This window comes from Arachis hypogaea, chromosome 5, assembly GCF_003086295.3.
Source record: "Arachis hypogaea cultivar Tifrunner chromosome 5, arahy.Tifrunner.gnm2.J5K5, whole genome shotgun sequence".
Classification (NCBI taxonomy): Eukaryota; Viridiplantae; Streptophyta; class Magnoliopsida; order Fabales; family Fabaceae; genus Arachis; species Arachis hypogaea.
The window spans coordinates 89,582,818-89,606,691 of NC_092040.1; the positions used below are offsets into that span (position 1 = coordinate 89,582,818).

Consider the following 23,874-nt stretch of genomic DNA (forward strand, 5'->3'; position numbering starts at 1 on the left):
CTGAGTAACCTGTTAGCTGTAGACACACCATTTGTGTTTGACACACAGTGTCTGCAAGCATTTGAGACCCTGAAAGCTAAGCTGGTCACAGCACCAGTCATCTCTGCACCAGATTGGACATTGCCATTTGAATTAATGTGTGATGCCAGTGACCATGCCATTGGTGCAGTGTTGGGACAAAGGCATAACAAGCTTCTGCACGTCATTTATTATGCCAGCCGTGTTCTAAATGACGCACAGATGAATTACACAACCACAGAAAAAGAATTACTTGCAGTGGTCTATGCGTGTACACTAACCATGCTGCTCTTAAATACTTACTCACAAAGCAGGATTCAAAACCCAGGCTTATCAGATGGGTGTTGCTTCTGCAAGAGTTTGATATAGAAATAAGAGACAGAAAAGGGACAGAGAACCAAGTAGCTGATCATCTGTCCCGGATAGAACCAGTAGCTGGGGCGTCCCTCCCTTCTACTGAGATTTCTGAGACTTTCCCAGATGAGCAACTCTTTGCCATTCAGGAAGCTCCATGGTTTGCAGATATTGCAAATTATAAAGCTGTGAGGTTCATACCCAAGGAGTACAGCTACGTGCAGAGAAAGAAATTAATTTCAGATGCCAAGTACTACCTCTGGGATGAACCATATCTCTTTAAGAGATGTGCTGACGGAGTGATCCGCAGATGTGTACCTAGAGAAGAAGCACAAAGGATCCTATGGCATTGCCATGGATCACAGTATGGAGGACATTTTGGAAGTGAGCGAACAGCCACTAAAGTCCTCCAATGTGGCTTCTACTGGCCTACTCTCTATAAAGATTCCCGAGAGTTTGTGCGTAACTGTGACAGTTGCCAAAGAGCTGGTAACTTGCCTCATGGATATGCCATGCCTCAACAAGGGATATTAGAGATAGAATTGTTTGATGTATGGGGAATTGACTTCATGGGGCCATTCCCACCATCATACTCAAACACTTACATTCTGGTGGCAGTGGACTATGTATCTAAGTGGGTAGAAGCAATTGCTACACCCACTAATGATACCAAGACCGTGCTGAAATTCCTCCAGAAAAACATCTTCAGCAGATTTGGTGTTCCCAGAGTATTAATCAGTGACGGAGGCACTCATTTCTGCAATAGACAGCTATACGCTGCTATGGTTAGATATGGAATTAGCCACAAAGTGGCAACTCCGTATCATCCACAGACAAATGGGCAAGCTGAGGTCTCTAACAGAGAACTAAAAAGAATCCTGGAACGGACTGTGATGGCTCGAAGAAAGGATTGGGCAAAGAGCTTGGATGATGCCCTGTGGGCATACAGAACAGCATTCAAGACTCCTATAGGAACCTCTCCATACCAACTGGTATATGGGAAGGCCTGTCATTTGCCTGTGGAACTGGAACATAAAGCCTACTGGGCAACCAGATTCCTAAACATGGATGCACAGTTAGCTGGTGAAAAAAGACTGCTCCAGCTAAATGAGCTAGAGGAGTTCAGACTCAATGCCTTTGAAAATGCAAAAATTTATAAGGAAAAGGCAAAGAAATGGCATGACAAGAAGTTGTCAACCAGAGTCTTTGAGCCAGGACAAAAAGTCCTGCTCTTCAACTCTAGGCTTAGACTGTTTCCAGGAAAACTCAAATCCCGGTGGAGGGGTCTGTATGTGATTACAGGAGTGTCACCATATGGATATGTTGAGCTTCAGGATATTGATTCTGACAAAAAGTTCATTGTTAATGGACAGAGAATCAAACATTATCTTAAAGGCAATTTTGAGCAGGAATGCTCAAAACTGAGACTTGAGTGATTCTCAGTGAAAGTCCAGCTAAAGACAGTAAAGAAGCGCTTGCTGGGAGGCAACCCAGTCATTAGGAAGTTGTATGAATTGTCTTACAGAGGCAAGTATCAAAAATGAAGGAATTCACAGAGTTACAGAAGGATTCAGATCAAAAAGCAGAGAAAAAGAGCTTACTGGCGAAAGAACGCCAGTAAGGGGCATTTTGGGCGTTAAACGCCAGAATGGGTACCATTCTGGGCGTTTAACGCCAGGAATGGTGCCATTTTGGGCGTTAAACGCCAGAATGGGCACCATTCTGGGCGTTTAACGCCAGGTGTGCAGCATCCTGGGCGTTCAGAAAAACGCCCAGTGATAAAGGATTTCTGGCGTTTAACGCCAGCCAGGGCACCTGGCTGGGCGTTAAACGCCCAAAAGGGGCACCAAATGGGCGTTAAACGCCAGAATGGGTGCCATTCTGGGCGTTTAACGCCAGAAAGGTGGGGGGACCACAATTTTGTTTTCAACTCAGATTTTTTCAAACTTTCCTTTTCTTTCCCATATTTTTCTACAAAAACACATTTCAATCTCTCATCATTCACTTTCAAACTTTCAAAAATTTAAAATCATTCTTCAAATCTTCCAAATCATTCCCAAATTTTGTTCAAAAACTCACCCTTCTTTCAATTTCTTTCCATATCTCCTCAAATCTCCTTTCAAATTTTTCTTTTTTTTTCGAAAATCTCTCCCCCACTCTATAAATAAACGTTTGCCACCCCTCATTCCCCACACCATTCGAATTTCCTCTTCCTCTCTCTCTCTTCTTTCCTTTCTTTTGCTTGAGGACAAGCAAACCTCTAAGTTTGGTGTGCTTTTCCGTGATCACTAAGCCAAGATTCATCAAGATCATGGCTCCTAAGGGAAAACAAACCAATTTAAGAGGAAAGAAAGAGAATAATCCAAAGAATCTTTGGAATCAAGAGAAGTTCTTAACCAAAGAACATGAAGACCATTATCACAAAATAATGGGTCTGAGGTCAGTGATCCCGGAAGTTAAATTTGATCTGAAAGAAGATGAATATCCGGGGATCCAAGAGCAAATTCGAAACAGAGGATGGAAAGTTCTGACCAATCCTGAAATAAAGGTTGGAAGGAACATGGTTCAGGAATTCTACTCTAATCTGTGGCTAACAGATAAGCAGAGAATGACTGGAACTGCTTACCATACCTACAGAACCATGGTCAGAGGGAAAGTTATGTACTTCCATCTGGACAAAATAAGAGAAATCTTCAAACTACCTCAACTGCAAGATGATCCTGAATCCTTTAATAGGAGGATGGTGAGAGCAGATAAAGGGTTGGATCAAGTTCTAGAGGACATATGCCTCCCTGGAACTAAGTGGATAACCAATTCAAAGGGTGTCCCAAACCAACTCAAGAGGGGAGACCTCAAACCAATTGCAAGAGGTTGGCTAGACTTTATTGGGCGTTCCATATTGCCCACTAGCAACCGTTCTGAGGTCACCATCAAGAGAGCAGTGATGATTCATTGCATTATGCTTGGAAAAGAAGTGGAGGTTCATCATGTGATTGCTTGTGAGATCTACACAATTGCAAATAAGAATTCCACTGAAGCCAAATTGGCTTACCCAAGCTTGATCTCCTTGCTCTGTAAAGAGGCTGGGGTGAAGATGGGAGTAGATGAGTTCATACCCATTGAACACCCAATCACCAAGAAGTCAATGGAAGGACAAATGCAGGACAACTCTATCAAGAGGAGGGCGCAAGAATTCCTCCCTGAATTCCCAAGAATTGACTACTGGACCAGCCTAGAAGCATCTATCACCAAGTTGCAAGAGACTATGGAGCAACTGAAGGAAGAACAGCAGAATCAGAACTGCATGCTCTGCAAATTGCTGAAGGAACAAGAGAAGCAGGGGCGTGAACTCCAAGAGTTGAAACGCCAAAAGCTCTCCTCTCAAGCTGAGGGAGCATCCACTTCTCAAAATCAAGGTTGTTGAGTCCTAACTCTGTGAAAACCTCTATCATTAGGAGCCTATTTTTTCGTTTTTTTTCTTTTGTTTTGTTTTCTATTTTTAATTTTTCTAGTCTCATCTTATATCTATCTTTGAATCTTGTTCTTAATTCATAATTAATAAAAATTGAAATTTTATGCCTTAAAGTTATGAATGTCCTATGAATCCATCACCTCTCTTAAATGAAAAATGCTTTAATCACAAAAGAACAAGAAGTACAGGATTTCGAAATTTATCCTTGAAACTAGTTGAATTAGCTTGATGTGGTGACAATACTTTTTGTTTTCTGAATGAATGCTTGAACAGTGCATATGTCTTTTGAATTTGTTGTTTTGAGAATGTTAAAATTGTTGGCTCTTGAAAGAATGAGGAAAAAGAGAACTGTTATTGAGGATCTAAAAATCATTAGATTGATTCTTGAAGCAAGAAAAAGCAGTGAAAAAAAATTTCGAAAAAAAAAGAAGAGAAGAAAAAGAAAGAAATAAAGTGTGATCCAAGGCAACAAGAGTGTGCTTAAGAACCCTGGACACCTCTAATTGGGGATTCTAGCAAAGCTGAGTCACAATCTGAAAAGGTTCACCCAATTATGTGTCTGTGGCATGTATGTATCCGGTGGTAATACTGGAAGACAGAGTGCTTTGGGCCACAGCCAAGACTCATACACTAGCTATGTTCAAGAATCATTATGCTTAACTAGGAGAATCAATAACACTATCTGAGTTCTGAGTTCTTATAGATGCCAATCATTCTGAACTTCAAGGGATAGAGTGAGATGCCAAAACTGTTCGGAGGCAAAAAGCTACTAGTCCCGCTCATCTAATTGGAGCTATGTTTCCTTGATATTTTGGAGTCTATAGTATATTCTCTTCTTTTTATCCTATTTTGATTTTCAGTTGCTTGGGGACAAGCAACAATTTAAGTTTGGTGTTGTGATGAGCGGATAATTTATACGCTTTTTGGCATTGTTTTTAGTATGTTTTTAGTATAATCTAGTTAGTTTTTAGTATATTTTTATTAGTTTTTAGCTAAAATTCACTTTTCTGGACTTTACTATGAGTTTGTGTGTTTTTCTGTGATTTCAGGTATTTTCTGGCTGAAATTGAGGATCCTGAGCAAAAATCTGATTCCGAGACCAAAAAGGACTGCAGATGCTGTTGGATTCTGACCTCCTTGCACTCGAAGCGGATTTTCGGGAGCTACAGAAGCCCAATTGGCGCGCTCTCAACGGCGTTGGAAAGTAGACATCCTGGGCTTTCCAGCAATATATGATAGTTCATACTTTGCCCAAGATTTGATGGCCCAAACTGGCGTGGCAAATCAGCCTCAGAAATTCCAGCGTTTAACGCTGGAACTGGCATGAAACTTGGAGTTAAACGCCCAAACTGGCATGAAAGCTGGTGTTTAACTCCAGAAAAGGTCTCTACACGAAAATGCTTCATTGCTCAACCCAAGCACACACCAAGTGGGCCCGGAAGTGGATTTTTAAGTCAGTTACTCATCTCTGTATACCCTAGGCTACTAGTTTACTATTAATAGGATCATTTGACATTGTATCTGTACCTCATGACACTTTACACGTTTTCTTTGTGTATCTTTCATGGCATGAGTCTCTAAACCCCATGGTTGGGGGTGAGGAGCTCTGCTGTGTCTTGATGGATTAATGCAATTACTACTGTTTCTCATTCAATCATGCTTGCTTCCATTCCAAGATAATACTTGTTCTTAACCCGGATGAATGTGATGATCTGTGACAATCATCATCATTCTCAACTATGAACGCGTGCCTGACAACCACCTCCGTTCAACCTTAGATTAAGTAGTTATCTCTTGGATTCCTTAATCGGATTCTTCGTGGTATAAACTAGAATTGATGGCGGCATTCAAGAGAATCCGGAAGGTCTAAACCTTGTCTGTGGTATTCTGAGTAGGATTCAATGATTGAATGACTGTGACGTGCTTCAAACTCCTAGCAGGCGGGGAGTTAGTGACAGACGCAAAAGAATCGCGGGATTCTATTCCGGCCTGACCGAGAACCGACAGATGATTAGCCATGCTGTGACAGAGCATAGGAACATTTTCACTGAGAGGATGGGAGGTAGCCATTGACAACGGTGAAACCCTACATACAGCTTGCCATGGAAGGAGCCTTGCGTGTTTGATGAAGAAGACAGTAGGAAAGCAGAGATTCAGAAGATGGAGCATCTCCAAAACCTCAACCTATTCTCCATTACTGCAAAACAAGTAATCATTTCATGTTCTTTTGTCTTTCACAATCAATCCTGATAATTTCTGATATCCTGACTAAGATTTACAAGATAACCATAGCTTGCTTCAAGCCGACAATCTCCGTGGGATCGACCCTTGCTCACGCAAGGTATTACTTGGACGACCCAGTGCACTTGCTGGTTAGTTGTGCGGAGTTGCAAAAGTGTGATTGCAATTTCGTGCACCAAGCATGCAGTTCTGATTCTGCTGTTCTTCCTTCAGTTGCTCCATAGTCTCTTGCAACTTGGTGATAGATGCTTCTCGGCTCTGTCACCAAGTGGTTTGAATTTGAATGGTGAGGTAGGTGGGGTTTTATGAAGGATGGATGTGAGTGGTGAAGAGAAAGATGGGATTTGATAGGTGAGGGGTTTTTGGGGAAGAGGTGTTGAGGTGATTGGTGAATGGGTGAAGAAGAGAGAGAGAGTGGTAGGGTAGGTGGGGATCCTGTGGGGTCCACAGATCCTGAGGTGTCAAGGAAAAGTCATCCCTGCACCAAATGGCAAACAAAATCACGTTTTTAGCCATTTCTGGCGTTAAACGCCGGGCTGGTGCCCATTTCTGGCGTTTAACGCCAGCTTCTTGCCCATTTTTGGCGTTTAACGCCAGTCTGGTGCCCCTTTCTGGCGTTAAACGCCCAGAATGGTGCCAGACTGGGCGTTAAACGCCCAACAGCTAACCTCACTGGCGTTTAAACGCCAGTGGGTGCATCCTCCAGGGTGTGCTGTTTTTCTTCCTGTTTTTCATTCTGTTTTTGCTTTTTTCATTGATTTTGTGACTTCTTATGATCATCAACCTACAAAAAATATAAAATAACAAAAGAAAATAGTTAATTATAAAACATTGGGTTGCCTCCCAACAAGCGCTTCTTTAATGTCATTAGCTTGATAGAGGACTCTCATGGAGCCTCAGAAATGCTTAGAGCTATGTTGGAACCTCCCAACACCAAACTTAGAGTTTGAATGTGGGGGTTCAACACCAAACTTAGAGTTTGGTTGTGGCCTCCCAACACCAAACTTAGAGTTTGACTGTGGGGGCTCTGTTTGGCTCTGTTTTGAGAGAAGCTCTTCATGCTTCTTCTCCATGGTGACAGAGGGATATCCTTGAGCCTTAAACACAAGGGATTCTTCATTCACTTGAATGATCAACTCTCCTCTATCAACATCAATCACAGCCTTTGCAGTGGCTAGGAAGGGCCTGCAAAGGATGATGGACTCATCCATGCACTTCCCAGTCTCTAGGACTATGAAATCAGTAGGGATGTAATGGTTTTCAACTTTAACCAGAACATCCTCTACAAGTCCATGGGCTTGTTTTCTTGAATTGTCTGCCATCTCTAGTGAGATTTTTGCAGCTTGTACCTCAGAGATCCCTAACTTCTCCATTACAGAGAGGGGCATGAGGTTTACACTTGACCCTAAGTCACACAAGGCCTTCTTGAAGGTCATGGTGCCTATGGTACAAGGTATTGAAAACTTCCCAGGATCCTGTCTCTTTTGAGGCAGTTTCTGCCTAGACAAGTTATCCAGTTCCTTGGTGAGCAAAGGAGGTTCATCCTCCCAAGTCTCATTTCCAAATAACTTGTCATTCAGCTTCATGATTGCTCCAAGGTATTTAGCAACTTGCTCTTCAATGACATACTCATCCTCTTCAGAGAAAGAATACTCATCAGAGCCCATGAATGGCAGAAGTAAGTCCAGTGGAATCTCTATGGTCTTATTTTGAGCCTCAGATTCCCATGGTTCCTCATTAGGGAACTCATTGGAGGCCAGTGGACGCCCAGTGAGGCCTTCCTCAGTGGCGTTCACTGCCTCTTCTTCCTCCCAAAATTCGGCCATGTTGATGGCCTTGCACTCTCCTTTTGGATTTTCTTCTGTATTTCTTGGGAGAGTACTAGGAGGGAGTTCAGTAATCTTCTTGCTCAGCTGACCCACTTGTCCTTCCAAATTTCTAATGGAGGACCTTGTTTCAGTCATGAAACTTTGAGTGGTTTTGATCAGATCAGAGACCATGGTTGCTAAGTCAGAGGTATTCTGCTTAGAACTCTCTGTCTGTTGCTGAGAAGATGATGGAAAAGGTTTCTATTGCTAAACCTGTTTCTTCCACCATTATTGTTGTTGAACCCTTGTTGAGGTCTCTGTTGATCCTTCCATGAAAAATTTGATGGTTTCTCCATGAAGGATTAAGGTGTTTCCATAGGGTTCTCCCATGTAATTCACCTTTCCATTGAAGGATTCTCAGGATCATAAGCTTCTTCCTCAGATGAAGCTTCCTTAGTACTGCTTGGTGCATTTTGCATTTTGATTATTAACAAAAACTTGGTGCGCGAAATTGTGAACAATACTTTTCACAACTCTCATAATCCCCGGTCATGAACCCCAAAAACTTGGTAGCTCAATACCATGGCATTACACAACTTCGCACAACTAACCAGCAAGTGCACTGGGTCGTCCAAGTAATAAACCTTACGCGAGTAAGGGTCGATCCCACGGAGATTGTTAGTATGAAGCAAGCTATGGTCATCTTGTAAATCTTAGTCAGGCAAACTCAAATGGATATGATGATGAACGAAAATAAACATAAAGTAAAGATAGAGGTACTTATGTAATTCATTGGTAGGAACTTCAGATAAGCGCATGAAGATGCCTTCCCTTCCGTCTCTCTGCTTTCCTACTGTCTTCATCCAATCCTTCTTACTCCTTTCCATGGCAAGCTTATGTAGGGTTTCACCGTTGTCAGTGGCTACCTCCCATCCTCTCAGTGAAAACGTCGCCTATGCTCTGTCACAGCATGGGTAATCATCTGTCGGTTCTCGGTCAGGCCGGAATAGAATCCATCGATTCTTTTGCGTCTGTCACTAACGCCCCGCCTGCTAGGAGTTTGAAGCACGTCACAGTCATTCAATCATTGAATCCTACTCAGAATACCACAGACAAGGTTAGACCTTCCGGATTCTCTTGAATGCCGCCATCAGTTCTAGCCTATACCACGAAGACTCTGATCTCACGGAATGGTTGGCTCGTTTGTCAGACGAGCACTCGGTTGTCAGGCGATCAACCATGCATCGTGCAATCAGGAATCCAAGAGATATTCACTCAATCGAAGGTAGAACGGAGGTGGTTGTCAGTCACACGTTCATAAGTGAGAATGATGATGAGTGTCACGGATCATCACATTCATCAAGTTGAAGAACAAGTGATATCTTAGAACAAGAACAAGCGGAATTGAATGGAAGAACAATAGTAATTGCATTAATACTCGAGGTACAGCAGAGCTCCACACCTTAATCTATGGTGTGTAGAAACTCCACCGTTGAAAATACATAAGAACAGGGTCTAGGCATGGCCGTGAGGCCAGCCTCCCAGTGATCTAAGATAGCATCAAAAGATACTAAGATACAATACAATAGTAAAAGGTCCTACTTATAGAAAACTAGTAGCCTAGGGTGTACAGAGATGAGTAAATGACATAAAAATCCACTTCCGGGCCCACTTGGTGTGTGCTTGGCTGAGCAATGAAGCATTTTCGTGTAGAGACTCTTCTTGGAGTTAAACGCCAGCTTTAGTGCCAGTTTGGGCGTTTAACTCCCATTTGGGTGCCAGTTCCGGCGTTTAACGCTGGAATTCTGAGGTGACTTTGAACGCCGGTTTGGGCCATCAAATCTTGGGCAAAGTATGGACTATCATATATTGCTGGAAAGCCCAGGATGTCTACTTTCCAACGCCGTTGAGAGCGCGCCAATTGGCTTCTGTAGCTCCAGAAAATCCACTTCGAGTGCAGGGAGGTCAGAATCCAACAGCATCTGCAGTCCTTTTTAGTCTCTGAATCAGATTTTTGCTCAGGTCCCTCAATTTCAGCCAGAAAATACCTGAAATCACAGAAAAACACACAAACTCATAGTAAAGTCCAGAAAAGTGAATTTTAACTAAAAACTAATAAAAATATACTAAAAACTAACTAGATATACTAAAAACATACTAAAAACAATGCCAAAAAGCGTACAAATTATCCGCTCATCACAACACCAAACTTAAATTGTTGCTTGTCCTCAAGCAACTGAAAATCAAATAAGATAAAAAGAAGAGAATATGCAATGAATTCCAAAAACATCTATGAAGATCAGTATCAATTAGATGAGCGGGGCTTTTAGCTTTTTGCCTCTGAACAGTTTTGGCATCTCACTCTATCCTTTGAAATTCAGAATGATTGGCTTCTTTAGGAACTTAGAATCCAGATAGTGTTAATGATTCTCCTAGTAAGTATGATGATTCTTGAACATAGCTACTTTTTGAGTCTTGGCCGTGGCCCAAAGCACTCTGTCTTCCAGTATTACCACCGGATACATACATGCCACAGACACATAATTGGGTGAACCTTTTCAGATTGTGACTCAGCTTTGCTAAAGTCCCCAACTAGAGGTGTCCAGGGTTCTTAAGCACACTCTTATTGCCTTGGATCACAACTTTATTTCTTTCTTTTTCTTTCCTTTTCTTTCTTTTTTTTTTTCATTGCTTTTTCTTGCTTCAAGAATCATTTTAATGATTTTTCAGATCCTCAGTAACATGTCTCCTTTTTCATCATTCTTTCAAGAGCCAACATTCATGAACCACAAATTCAAGATACATATGCACTGTTTAAGCATACATTCAGAAAACAAAAATATTGCCACCACATCAAAATAATTAAACTGTTATAAAATTCAAAATTCATGCAATTCTTTCCTTTTCAATTTAAGCACGTTTTTATTCAAGAAAGGTGATGGATTCATAGGACATTCATAACTTTAAGGCATAGACACTAAGACACTAATGATCAAAGACACAAACATAGATAAACATAAGCACTAGAATTCGAAAAACAGAAGAATAAAGAACAAGGAAATCAAGGAACGGGTCCACCTTAGTGATGGCGGCTCTTCCTTCCTCTTGAAGATCCTATGGAGTGCTTGAGCTCCTCAATGTCTCTTCCTTGTCTTTGTTGCTCCTCCCTCATGATTCTTTGTCTTCTCTAATTTCATGGAGGATGATGGAGTGTTCTTGTGCTCCACCTTAGTTGTCCCATGTTGAACTTAATTCTCCTAGGAGGTGTTTAGTTGCTCCCAATAATTTTGTGGAGGAAAGTGCATCCTTGAGGCATCTCAGGATCTCATGATGAGTGGGTCTTTGTTCCTCTTTTTTTTTCTATCAATGGGGTGTCTCCCTCTATGTCAACTCCAACTGAATAACAGAGTGACAATGAGATGAGGAAAGGCTAACCTTGCCAAGGTAGAGGACTTGTCCGCCACCTTATAGAGTTCTTGGGCTATAACCTCATGAACTCTATTTCTTCTCCAATCATGATGCTATGGATCATGATAGCCCGGTCTATGGTAACTTCGGACCGGTTGCTAGTGGGAATGATTGAGCGTTGTATAACTCTAACCATCCTCTAGCCACGGGTTTGAGGTCATGCCTTCTCAATTGAACCGGCTTCCCTCTTGAATCTCTCTTCCATTGGGCGCCCTCTTCACATATGACTGTGAGGACTTGGTCCAACCTTTGATCAAAGTTGACCCTTCTAGTGTAAGGATGTTCATCTCCTTGCATCATAGGCAAATTGAATGCAACCTTACACTTTCGGACTAAAATCCAAGTATTTCCCCCGAACCATAGTAAGATAATTCTTTGGATCGGGTTCACACTTTGGTCATGGTTCTTGGTGATCCATGCATTGGCATAGAACTCTTGAACCATCAAGATTCCGACTTGTTGAATGGGGTTGGTAAGAACTTCCCAACCTCTTCTTCGGATCTCATGTGGATCTCCGGATATTCACCCTTTTTGAGTGAAAAAGGGACCTCGGGATCACCTTCTTCAAGGCCACAACTTCATAGAAATGGTCTTGATGCACCCTTGAGATGAATCTATCCATCTCCCATGACTCGGAGGTGAAAGCTTTTGCCTTCCCTTTCCTCTTTCTAGAGGTTTCTCCGGCCTTGGATGCCATAAATGGTTATGGAAAAACAAAAAGCAATGCTTTTACCACACCAAACTTAAAAGGTTTGCTCGTCCTCGAGCAAAAGAAGAAAGAAGAGAGTAGAAGAAGAAGAAATGAGGAGAAGGGAATGGCTTTTGTTTCGGCCAAAGGGGAAGAAGTGGTGTTTAGGTTGTGTGAAAATGAAGGAGTGAAGGAGGGTTTATATAGGAGAGGGGGAAGGGTAGGGTTCGGCCATTTGAGGGTGGGTTTGGGTGGGAAAGTGGTTTGAATTTGAATGGTGAGGTAGGTGGGGTTTTATGAAGGATGGATGTGAGTGGTGAAGAGAAAGATGGGATTTGATAGGTGAAGGGTTTTTGGGGAAGAGGTGTTGAGGTGATTGGTGAATGGGTGAAGAAGAGAGAGAGTGGTAGGGTAGGTGGGGATCCTGTGGGGTCCACAGATCCTGAGGTGTCAAGGAAAAGTCATCCCTGCACCAAATGGCAAGCAAAATCTCGATTTGTGCCAATTCTGGCGTTAAACGCCGGGCTGGTGCCCATTTCTGGCGTTTAACGCCAGCTTCTTGCCCCTTTCTGGCGTTTAACGCCAGTCTGGTGCCCCTTTCTGGCGTTAAACGCCCAGAATGGTGCCAGACTGGGCGTTAAACGCCCAACAGCTAACCTCACTGGCGTTTAAACGCCAGTAGGTGCGTCCTCCAGGGTATGTTGTTTTTCTTCCTGTTTTTCATTCTGTTTTTGCTTTTTTCATTGATTTTGTGACTTCTCATGATCATCAACCTACAAAAAAAGAGACAATAACAAAATAAAATAGATAAAATATAACATTGGGTTGCCTCCCAACAAGCGCTTCTTTAATGTCAGTAGCTTGACAGAGGACTCTCATGGAGCCTCACAGATATTCAGAGCCATGTTGGAACCTCCCAACACCAAACTTAGAGTTTGAATATGGGGGTTCAACACTAAACTTAGAGTTTGACTGTGGGGGCTCTGTTTGTCTCTGATTTGAGAGAAGCTCTTCATGCTTCCTCTCCATGATGATAGAGGGATATCCTTGAGCCTTAAACATAAGGGATTCTTCATTCACTTGAATGATCAACTCTCCTCTATCAACATCAATCACAGCCTTTGCATGGCTAGGAAGGGTCTGCCAAGGATGATGGATTCATCCATGCACTTCCCAGTCTCTAGGACTATGAAATCAGTAGGGATGTAATGGTCTTCAACTTTAACCAGAACATCCTCTACAAGTCCATGGGCTTGTTTTCTTGAGTTGTCTGCCATCTCTAGTGAGATTCTTGCAGCTTGTACCTCAGAGATCCCTAACTTCTCCATTACAGAGAGAGGCATGAGGTTTACACTTGACCCTAAGTCACACAAGGCCTTCTTGAAGGTCATGGTGCCTATGGTACAAGGTATTGAAAACTTCCCAGGATCCTGTCTCTTTTGAGGCAGTTTCTACCTAGACAAGTCATCCAGTTCTTTGGTGAGCAAAGGGGTTCATCCTCCCAAGTCTCATTTCCAAATAACTTGTCATTTAGCTTCATGATTGCTCCAAGGTATTTAGCAACTTGCTCTTCAGTGACATACTCATCCTCTTCAGAGGAAGAATACTCATCAGAGCTCATGAATGGCAGAAGTAAGTCCAATGGAATCTCTATGGTCTCAGTTTGAGCCTCAGATTCCCATGGTTCCTCATTAGGGAACTCATTGGAGGCCAGTGGATGCCCAGTGAGGCCTTCCTCAGTGGCGTTCACTGCCTCTTCTTCCTCCCAAAATTTGGCCATGTTGATGACCTTGCACTCTCCTTTTGGATTTTCTTCTGTATTGCTTGGAAGAGTACTAGGAGGGAGCTCAGTAATTTTCTTGCTCAGCTGACCCACTTGTCCTTCCAAATTTCTAATGGAGGACCTTGTTTCAGTCATGAAACTTTGAGTGGTTTTGATCAGATCAGAGACCATGGTTGCTAAGTCAGAGGTATTCTGCTTAGAACTCTCTGTCTGTTGCTGAGAAGATGATGGAAAAGGTTTGCTATTGCTAAACCTGTTTCTTCCACCATTATTGTTGTTGAAACCTTGTTGAGGTCTCTGTTGATCCTTCCATGAGAAATTTGGATGATTTCTCCATGAAGGATTATAGGTGTTTCCATAGGGTTCTCCCATGTAATTCACCTCTTCCATTGAAGGATTCTCAGGATCATAAGCTTCTTCCTCAGATGAAGCTTCCTTAGTACTGCTTGGTGCATTTTGCATTCCAGACAGACTTTGAGAAATCATATTGACTTGTTGAGTCAATATTTTATTCTGAGCCAATATGTATTAGAGTGTCAATCTCAAGAATTCCTTTCTTCTGACTAGTCCCATTGTTCACATGATTTCTTCAGAAGTGTACATGAATTGGTTATTTGCAACCATTTCAATCAGTTCTTGAGCTTCAGTAGGCGTCTTCTTCAGATGAAGAGATCCTCCTGCAGAGCTATCCAAAGACATCTTGGATAGTTCAGAGAGACCATCATAGAAAATACCTATGATGCTCCATTCAGAAAGTATATCAGAAGGACACTTTCTGATTAATTGTTTGTATCTTTCCCAAGCTTCATAGAAGGATTCTCCTTCCTTCTGTCTGAAGGTTTGGACTTCCACTCTAAGCTTACTCAATTTTTGAGGTGGAAAGAACTTTGCCAAGAAGGCATTGACTAGCTTTTCCCAAGAGTCCAGGCTTTCTTTAGGTTGAGAGTCCAACCATGTTCTAGCTCTGTCTCTTACAGCAAAAGGGAATAGCATAAGTCTGTAGACCTCATGGTCAACCCCATTAGTCTTGACAGTGTCACAGATTTGCAAGAACTCAGCTAAGAACTGATGAGGATCTTCCAATGGAAGTCCATGGAACTTGCAATTCTGTTGCATTAGAGAAACTATTTGAGGCTTAAGCTCAAAGTTGTTTGCTCCAATGGCAGGGATAGAGATGCTTCTCCCATAGAAATCGGGAGTAGGTGCAGTAAAGTCACCCAGCACCTTCCTTGCATTGTTGGCATTGTTGTTTTCGGCTGCCATGTCTTCTTCTTCTTTGGAGAATTCGGTCAGGTCCTCTAAAGAGAGTTGTGCTTTGGCTTCTCTTAGCTTTCTCTTCAAGGTCCTTTCAGGTTCAGGATCAGACTCAACAAGAATGCCTTTGTCTTTGCTCCTGCTCATATGAGAGAGAAGAGAACAAGAAATGTGGAATCCTCTATGTCACAGTATAGAGATTCTTTGAAGTGTCAGAGGAAAAGAAGAGTAGAAGACAGAAGTAGAAAATTCGAACTTATCAAAGGAGATGGAGTTCGAATTTTGCATTAAGGAATAGTGTTAGTCCATAAATAGAAGGATGTGAGAAGAAGGGAAGTGATTTTCGAAAATTAAGTAAAAATTTTGAAAACATTTTTGAAAAACATTACTTAATTTTCGAAAATGAAAGTGGGAAAGAAATAAAGTGATTTTTGAAAAAGATTTTGAAATTATAAATCAAAAAGATTTGATTGAAGACTATTTTGAAAAAGATGTGGTTAAGAAAATATGATTGGTTTTAAAAAGATGTGATTGAGAAGATATGATTTGAAAAATTTTTTAAAAAAGATTTGAGTTTGAAAATTAAAAACTTGACTAACAAGAAAAGATATGATTCAAATATTAAACCTTTCTCAACAGAAAAGGCAGCATAATTGAAATGTTGAATCAAATCATTAATTGATAGTAAGTATCTTTGAAAAAGGAAAGAAATTGATTTTGAAAAAGATTTTGATTGAAAAATTGATTTGAAAAAGATTTGATTTTGAAAAAGTTTGAAAACCTGAAAAAAATTGCATTGAAAAACAGAATCTTCCCCCTTGTGCCATCCTGGCGTTAAACGCCCAGAATGGTGCACATTCTGGCGTTTAACGCCCAAAACTATACCTTTTTGGGCGTTAAACGCCCAACCAGGTACCCTGGCTGGCGTTTAAACGCCAGTCTGTCCTTCTTCACTGGGCGTTTTGAACGCCCAGCTTTTTCTGTGCAATTCCTCTGCTGTATGTTCTGAATCTTCAATTCTCTGTATTATTGACTTGAGAAGACACAAATTAAAAATATTTTTGGATTTTTAATAATAAGAACAAATCAAAATGCAACAAGAATTAAATAACAATGCATGCAAGACACCAAACTTAGCAGTTTGTACACTACTGACACTTACAAAATGAAAATGCATATGAGACACACAAAACACTCAAGTCAATTGAATTCAAAGATCAGAGCACGAAAATTATCAAGAATTACTTGAAGATCCTTAAGACACATGAATGAATGCATGCAATTGACACCAAACTTAAGATGAGACACTAGACTCAAACAAGAAATTTTTGGATTTTATGATTTTGTAATTTTTTTGTGATTTTCGAAAATTTAGTGGAAAAAGGTATCAAAATTCTTAATGAGAATTCCAGGAATCATGCAATGCTAGTCTAAGACTCCGGTCCAGGAATTAGACATGGCTTCACAGCCAGCCAAGCTTTCAAAGAAAGCTTCGGTCCAAAACACTAGACATGGCCAAAGGCCAGCCAAGCCTTAGCAGATCACTGCTCCAAAAGCAAGATTGATAAAAATCAACAAGCTTTTGTGATGATAAGTTGAAACCTCCGTCCAATGAGATTAGACATGGCTTCTCAGCCAGCCAGACTTCAACAAATCATCATGAAACTCTAGAATTCATCTTCAAGAATTTCGAAAAAAATAAATACCTAATCTAAGCAACAAGATGAACCGTCAGTTGTCCAAACTGAACAATTCCCCGGCAACGGCGCCAAAAACTTGGTGCTGTTGCCGGATCTTGGCACTGATGTTACCGGACCAAAAGCTTGCTCAAAACTTGAACAATCCCGGCAACGGCGCCAAAAACTTGGTGCGCGAAATTGTGAACAATACTTTTCACAACTCTCATAATCCCCGGTCATGAACCCCAAAAACTTGGTAGCTCAGTACCATGGCATTACACAACTTCGCACAACTAACCAGCAAGTGCACTGGGTCGTCCAAGTAATAAACCTTACGCGAGTAAGGGTCGATCCCACAGAGATTGTTAGTATGAAGCAAGCTATGGTCATCTTGTAAATCTTAGTCAGGCAAACTCAAATGATATGATGATGAACGAAAATAAACAATAAAATAAAGATAGAGGTACTTATGTAATTCATTGGTAGGAACTTCAGATAAGCGCATGAAGATGCCTTCCCTTCCGTCTCTCTGCTTTCCTACTGTCTTCATCCAATCCTTCTTACTCCTTTCCATGGCAAGCTTATGCAAGGGTTTCACCGTTGTCAGTGGCTACCTCCCATCCTCTCAGTGAAAATGTTCCTATGCTCTGTCACAGCATGGCTAATCATCTGTCGGTTCTCGGTCAGGCCGGAATAGAATCCAGCGATTCTTTTGCGTATGTCACTAACGCCCCGCCTGCTAGGAGTTTGAAGCACGTCACAGTCATTCAATCATTGAATCCTACTCAGAATACCACAGACAAGGTTAGACCTTCCGGATTCTCTTGAATGCCGCCATCAGTTCTAGCCTATACCACGAAGACTCTGATCTCACGGAATGGTTGGCTCGTTTGTCAGACGAGCACTCAGTTGTCAGGCGATCAACCATGCATCGTGCAATCAGGAATCCAAGAGATATTCACCCAATCGAAGGTAGAACGGAGGTGGTTGTCAGTCACACGTTCATAGGTGAGAATGATGATGAGTGTCACGGATCATCACATTCATCAAGTTGAAGAACAAGTGATATCTTAGAACAAGAACAAGCGGAATTGAATGGAAGAACAATAGTAATTGCATTAATACTCGAGGTACAGCAGAGCTCCACACCTTAATCTATGGTGTGTAGAAGCTCCACCGTTGAAAATACATAAGAACAAGGTCTAGGCATAGCCGTGAGGCCAGCCTCCCAGTGATCTAAGAACTAGACGTCCAAAGATGATCTAGAGATCTAAAGTGATCAAAAGATTCTAAAGATCAAAAGACGAAAATACAATAGTAAAAGGTCCTACTTATAGAGAACTAGTAGCCTAGAGTGTACAGAGATGAGTAAATGACATAAAAATCCACTTCCGGGCCCACTTGGTGTGTGCTTGAGCAATGAAGCATTTTCGTGTAGAGACTCTTCCTGGAGTTAAACGCCAGCTTTTATGCCAGTTTGGGCGTTTAACTCCCATTTTGGTGCCAGTTCCGGCGTTTAACGCTGGAATTCCTGAGGGTAACTTTGAACGCCGGTTTGGGCCATCAAATCTTGGGCAAAGTATGGACTATCATATATTGCTGGAAAGCCCAGGATGTCTACTTTCCAACGCCGTTGAGAGCGCGCCAATTGGGCTTCTGTAGCTCCAGAAAATCCACTTCGAGTGCAGGGAGGTCAGAATCCAACAGCATCTGCAGTCCTTTTTAGTCTCTGAATCAGATTTTTGCTCAGGTCCCTCAATTTCAGCCAGAAAATACCTGAAATCACAGAAAAACACACAAACTCATAGTACAGTCCAGAAAAGTGAATTTTAACTAAAAACTAATAAAAATATACTAAAAACTAACTAGATCATACCAAAAACATACTAAAAACAATGCCAAAAAGTGTACAAATTATCCGCTCATCACAACACCAAACTTAAATTGTTGCTTGTCCTCAAGCAACTGAAAATCAAATAAGATAAAAAGAAGAGAATATGCAATGAATTCCAAAAACATCTATGAAGATCAGTATCAATTAGATGAGCGGGGCTTTTAGCTTTTTGCCTCTGAATAGTTTTGGCATCTCACTCTATCCCTTGAAATTCAGAATGATTGGCTTCTTTAGGAACTTAGAATCCAGATAGTGTTAATGATTCTCCTAGTAAGGTATGATGATTCTTGAACATAGCTACTTTTTGAGTCTTGGCCGTGGCCCAAAGCACTCTGTCTTCCAGTATTACCACCGGATACATACATGCCACAGACACATAATTGGGTGAACCTTTTCAGATTGTGACTCAGCTTTGCTAAAGTCCCCAACTAGAGGTGTCCAGGGTTCTTAAGCACACTCTTATTGCCTTGGATCACAACTTTATTTCTTTCTTTTTCTTTCCTTTCTCTTTCTCTTTTTTTTTCATTGCTTTTTCTTGCTTCAAGAATCATTTTAATGATTTTTCAGATCCTCAGTAACATGTCTCCTTTTTCATCATTCTTTCAAGAGCCAACATTCATGAACCACAAATTCAAGATACATATGCACTGTTTAAGCATACATTCAGAAAACAAAAATATTGCCACCACATCAAAATAATTAAACTGTTATAAAATTCAAAATTCATGCAATTCTTTCCTTTTCAATTTAAGCACGTTTTTATTCAAGAAAGGTGATGGATTCATAGGACATTCATAACTTTAAGGCATAGACACTAAGACACTAATGATCATAAGACACAAACATAGATAAACACAAGCACTAGAATTCGAAAAACAGAAGAATAAAGAACAAGGAAATCAAGGAACGGGTCCACCTTAGTGATGGCGGCTCTTCCTTCCTCTTGAAGATCCTATGGAGTGCTTGAGCTCCTCAATGTCTCTTCCTTGTCTTTGTTGCTCCTCCCTCATGATTCTTTGGTCTTCTCTAATTTCATGGAGGATGATGGAGTGTTCTTGGTGCTCCACCCTTAGTTGTCCCATGTTGGAACTTAATTCTCCTAGGGAGGTGTTTAGTTGCTCCCAATAATTTTGTGGAGGAAAGTGCATCCCTTGAGGCATCTCAGGGATCTCATGATGAGTGGGGTCTCTTGTGTGCTCCATCCTCTTCTTAGTGATGGGCTTGTCCTCATCAATGGGGGTGTCTCCCTCTATGTCAACTCCAACTGAATAACAGAGATGACAGATGAGATGAGGAAAGGCTAACCTTGCCAAGGTAGAGGACTTGTCCTCCACCTTATAGAGTTCTTGGGCTATAACCTCATGAACCTCTATTTCTTCTCCAATCATGATGCTATGGATCATGATAGCCCGGTCTATGGTAACTTCGGACCGGTTGCTAGTGGGAATGATTGAGCGTTGTATAAACTCTAACCATCCTCTAGCCACGGGTTTGAGGTCATGCCTTCTCAATTGAACCGGCTTCCCTCTTGAATCTCTCTTCCATTGGGCACCCTCTTCACATATGACTGTGAGGACTTGGTCCAACCTTTGATCAAAGTTGACCCTTCTAGTGTAAGGATGTTCATCTCCTTGCATCATAGGCAAATTGAATGCTAACCTTACACTTTCTGGACTAAAATCCAAGTATTTCCCCCGAACCATAGTAAGATAATTCTTTGGATCCGGGTTCACACTTTGGTCATGGTTCTTGGTGATCCATGCATTGGCATAGAACTCTTGAACCATCAAGATTCTGACTTGTTGAATGGGGTTGGTAAGAACTTCCCAACCTCTTCTTCGGATCTCATGTTGGATCTCCGGATATTCACCCTTTTTGAGTGAAAAAGGGACCTCGGGGATCACCTTCTTCAAGGCCACAACTTCATAGAAATGGTCTTGATGCACCCTTGAGATGAATCTATCCATCTCCCATGACTCGGAGGTGAAAGCTTTTGCCTTCCCTTTCCTCTTTCTAGAGGGTTCTCTGGCCTTGGATGCCATAAATGGTTATGGAAAAACAAAAAGCAATGCTTTTACCACACCAAACTTAAAAGGTTTGCTCGTCCTCGAGCAAATTAAGAAAGAAGAGAGTAGAAGAAGAAGAAATGAAGGAGATGGGAATGGCTTTTGTTTTCGGCCAAGAAGGGGAAGAAGTGGTGTTTAGGTTGTGTGAAAATGAAGGAGTGAAGATGGGTTTATATAGGAGAGGGGGAAGGGTAGGGTTCAGCCATTTGAGGGTGGGTTTGGGTGGGAAAGTGGTTTGAATTTGAATGGTAAGGTAGGTGGGGTTTTATGAAGGATGGATGTGAGTGGTGAAGAGAAAGATGGGATTTGATAGGTGAAGGGTTTTTTTGGGGAAGAGGTGTTGAGGTGATTGGTGAATGGGTGAAGAAGAGAGAGAGTGGTAGGGTAGGTGGGGATCCTGTGGGGTCCACAGATCCTGAGGCGTCAAGGAAAAGTCATCCCTGCGCCAAATGGCAAGCAAAATCTCGATTTGTGCCAATTCTAGTGTTAAACGCCGGGCTGGTGCCCATTTCTGGCGTTTAACGCCAGCTTCTTGCCCCCTTTCTGGCGTTTAACGCCAGTCTGGTGCCCCTTTCTGGCGTTAAACGCCCAGAATGGTGCCAGACTGGGCGTTAAACGCCCAACAGCTAACCTCACTGGCGTTTAAACGCCAGTAGGTGCGTCCTCCAGGGTATGCTGTTTTTCTTCCTGTTTTTCATTCTGTTTTTGCTTTTTTCATTGATTTTGTGACTTCTCATGATCATCAACCTACAAAAAAAAGAGACAATAACAAAATAAAATAGATAAAATATAACATTGGGTTGCCTCCCAACAAGCGCTTCTTTAATGTCAGTAGCTTGACAGAGGACTCTCATGGAGCCTCACAGATATTCAGAGCCATGTTGGAACCTCCCAACACCAAACTTAGAGTTTGAATGTGGGGGTTCAACACCAAACTTAGAGTTTGACTGTGGGGGCTCTGTTTGTCTCTAATTTGAGAGAAGCTCTTCATGCTTCCTCTCCATGATGATAGAGGGATATCCTTGAGCCTTAAACATAAGGGATTCTTCATTCACTTGAATGATCAACTCTCCTCTATCAACATCAATCACAGCCTTTGCAGTGGCTAGGAAGGGTCTGCCAAGGATGATGGATTCATCCATGCACTTCCCAGTCTCTAGGACTATGAAATCAGTAGGGATGTAATGGTCTTCAACTTTAACTAGAACATCCTCTACAAGTCCATGGGCTTGTTTTCTTGAGTTGTCTGCCATCTCTAGTGAGATTCTTGCAGCTTGTACCTCAGAGATCCCTAACTTCTCCATTACAGAGAGAGGCATGAGGTTTACACTTGACCCTAAGTCACACAAGGCCTTCTTGAAGGTCATGGTGCCTATGGTACAAGGTATTGAAAACTTCCCAGGATCCTGTCTCTTTTGAGGCAGTTTCTACCTAGACAAGTCATCCAGTTCTTTGGTGAGCAAAGGGGGTTCATCCTCCCAAGTCTCATTTCCAAATAACTTGTCATTTAGCTTCATGATTGCTCCAAGGTATTTAGCAACTTGCTCTTCAGTGACATACTCATCCTCTTCAGAGGAAAAATACTCATCAGAGCTCATGAATGGCAGAAGTAAGTCCAATGGAATCTCTATGGTCTCAGTTTGAGCCTCAGATTCCCATGGTTCCTCATTAGGGAACTCATTGGAGGCCAGTGGATGCCCAGTGAGGCCTTCCTCAGTGGCGTTCACTGCCTCTTCTTCCTCCCAAAATTCGGCCATGTTGATGACCTTGCATTCTCCTTTTGGATTTTCTTCTGTATTGCTTGGAAGAGTACTAGGAGGGAGCTCAGTAATTTTCTTGCTCAGCTGACCCACTTGTCCTTCCAAATTTCTAATGGAGGACCTTGTTTCAGTCATGAAACTTTGAGTGGTTTTGATCAGATCAGAGACCATGGTTGCTAAGTCAGAGGTATTCTGCTTAGAACTCTCTGTCTGTTGCTGAGAAGATGATGGAAAAGGTTTGCTATTGCTAAACCTGTTTCTTCCACCATTATTGTTGTTGAAACCTTGTTGAGGTCTCTGTTGATCCTTCCATGAGAAATTTGGATGATTTCTCCATGAAGGATTATAGGTGTTTCCATAGGGTTCTCCCATGTAATTCACCTCTTCCATTGAAGGATTCTCAGGATCATAAGCTTCTTCCTCAGATGAAGCTTTCTTAGTACTGCTTGGTGCATTTTGCATTCCAGACAGACTTTGAGAAATCATATTGACTTGTTGAGTCAATATTTTATTCTGAGCCAATATGGCATTCAGAGTGTCAATCTCAAGAATTCCTTTCTTCTGACTAGTCCCATTGTTCACAGGATTTCTCTCAGAAGTGTACATGAATTGGTTATTTGCAACCATTTCAATCAGTTCTTGAGCTTCAGTAGGCGTCTTCTTCAGATGAAGAGATCCTCCTGCAGAGCTATCCAAAGACATCTTGGATAGTTCAGAGAGACCATCATAGAAAATACCTATGATGCTCCATTCAGAAAGCATATCAGAAGGACACTTTCTGATTAATTGTTTGTATCTTTCCCAAGCTTCATAGAGGGATTCTCCTTCCTTCTGTCTGAAGGTTTGGACTTCCACTCTAAGCTTACTCAATTTTTGAGGTGGAAAGAACTTTGCCAAGAAGGCATTGACTAGCTTTTCCCAAGAGTCCAGGCTTTCTTTAGGTTGAGAGTCCAACCATGTTCTAGCTCTGTCTCTTACAGCAAAAAGGAATAGCATAAGTCTGTAGACCTCAGGGTCAACCCCATTAGTCTTGACAGTGTCACAGATTTGCAAGAACTCAGCTAAGAACTGATGAGGATCTTCCAATGGAAGTCCATGGAACTTGCAATTCTGTTGCATTAGAGAAACTAATTGAGGCTTAAGCTCAAAGTTGTTTGCTCCAATGGCAGGGATAGAGATGCTTCTCCCATAGAAATCGGGAGTAGGTGCAGTAAAGTCACCCAGCACCTTCCTTGCATTGTTGGCATTGTTGTTTTCGGCTGCCATGTGTTCTTCTTCTTTGGAGAATTCGGTCAGGTCCTCTAAAGAGAGTTGTGCTTTGGCTTCTCTTAGCTTTCTCTTCAAGGTCCTTTCAGGTTCAGGATCAGCCTCAACAAGAATGCCTTTGTC

The 23,874-nt window shown here is 41.8% G+C and overlaps 2 non-coding genes across 2 annotated transcripts; both read left to right on the forward strand.

The window, feature by feature from the left end:
• The first annotated feature begins 14,585 nt into the window (after window positions 1-14,585).
• LOC112804147 (small nucleolar RNA R71) lies at window positions 14,586-14,693 on the forward strand. Its single transcript, XR_003202766.1, has one exon. It is a non-coding gene; the product is annotated as a small nucleolar RNA R71 (small nucleolar RNA).
• Window positions 14,694-23,241: 8,548 nt separating this feature from the next.
• LOC112804888 (small nucleolar RNA R71) lies at window positions 23,242-23,349 on the forward strand. The gene has a single exon (XR_003203506.1). It is a non-coding gene; the product is annotated as a small nucleolar RNA R71 (small nucleolar RNA).
• The last annotated feature ends 525 nt before the right edge of the window (window positions 23,350-23,874 follow it).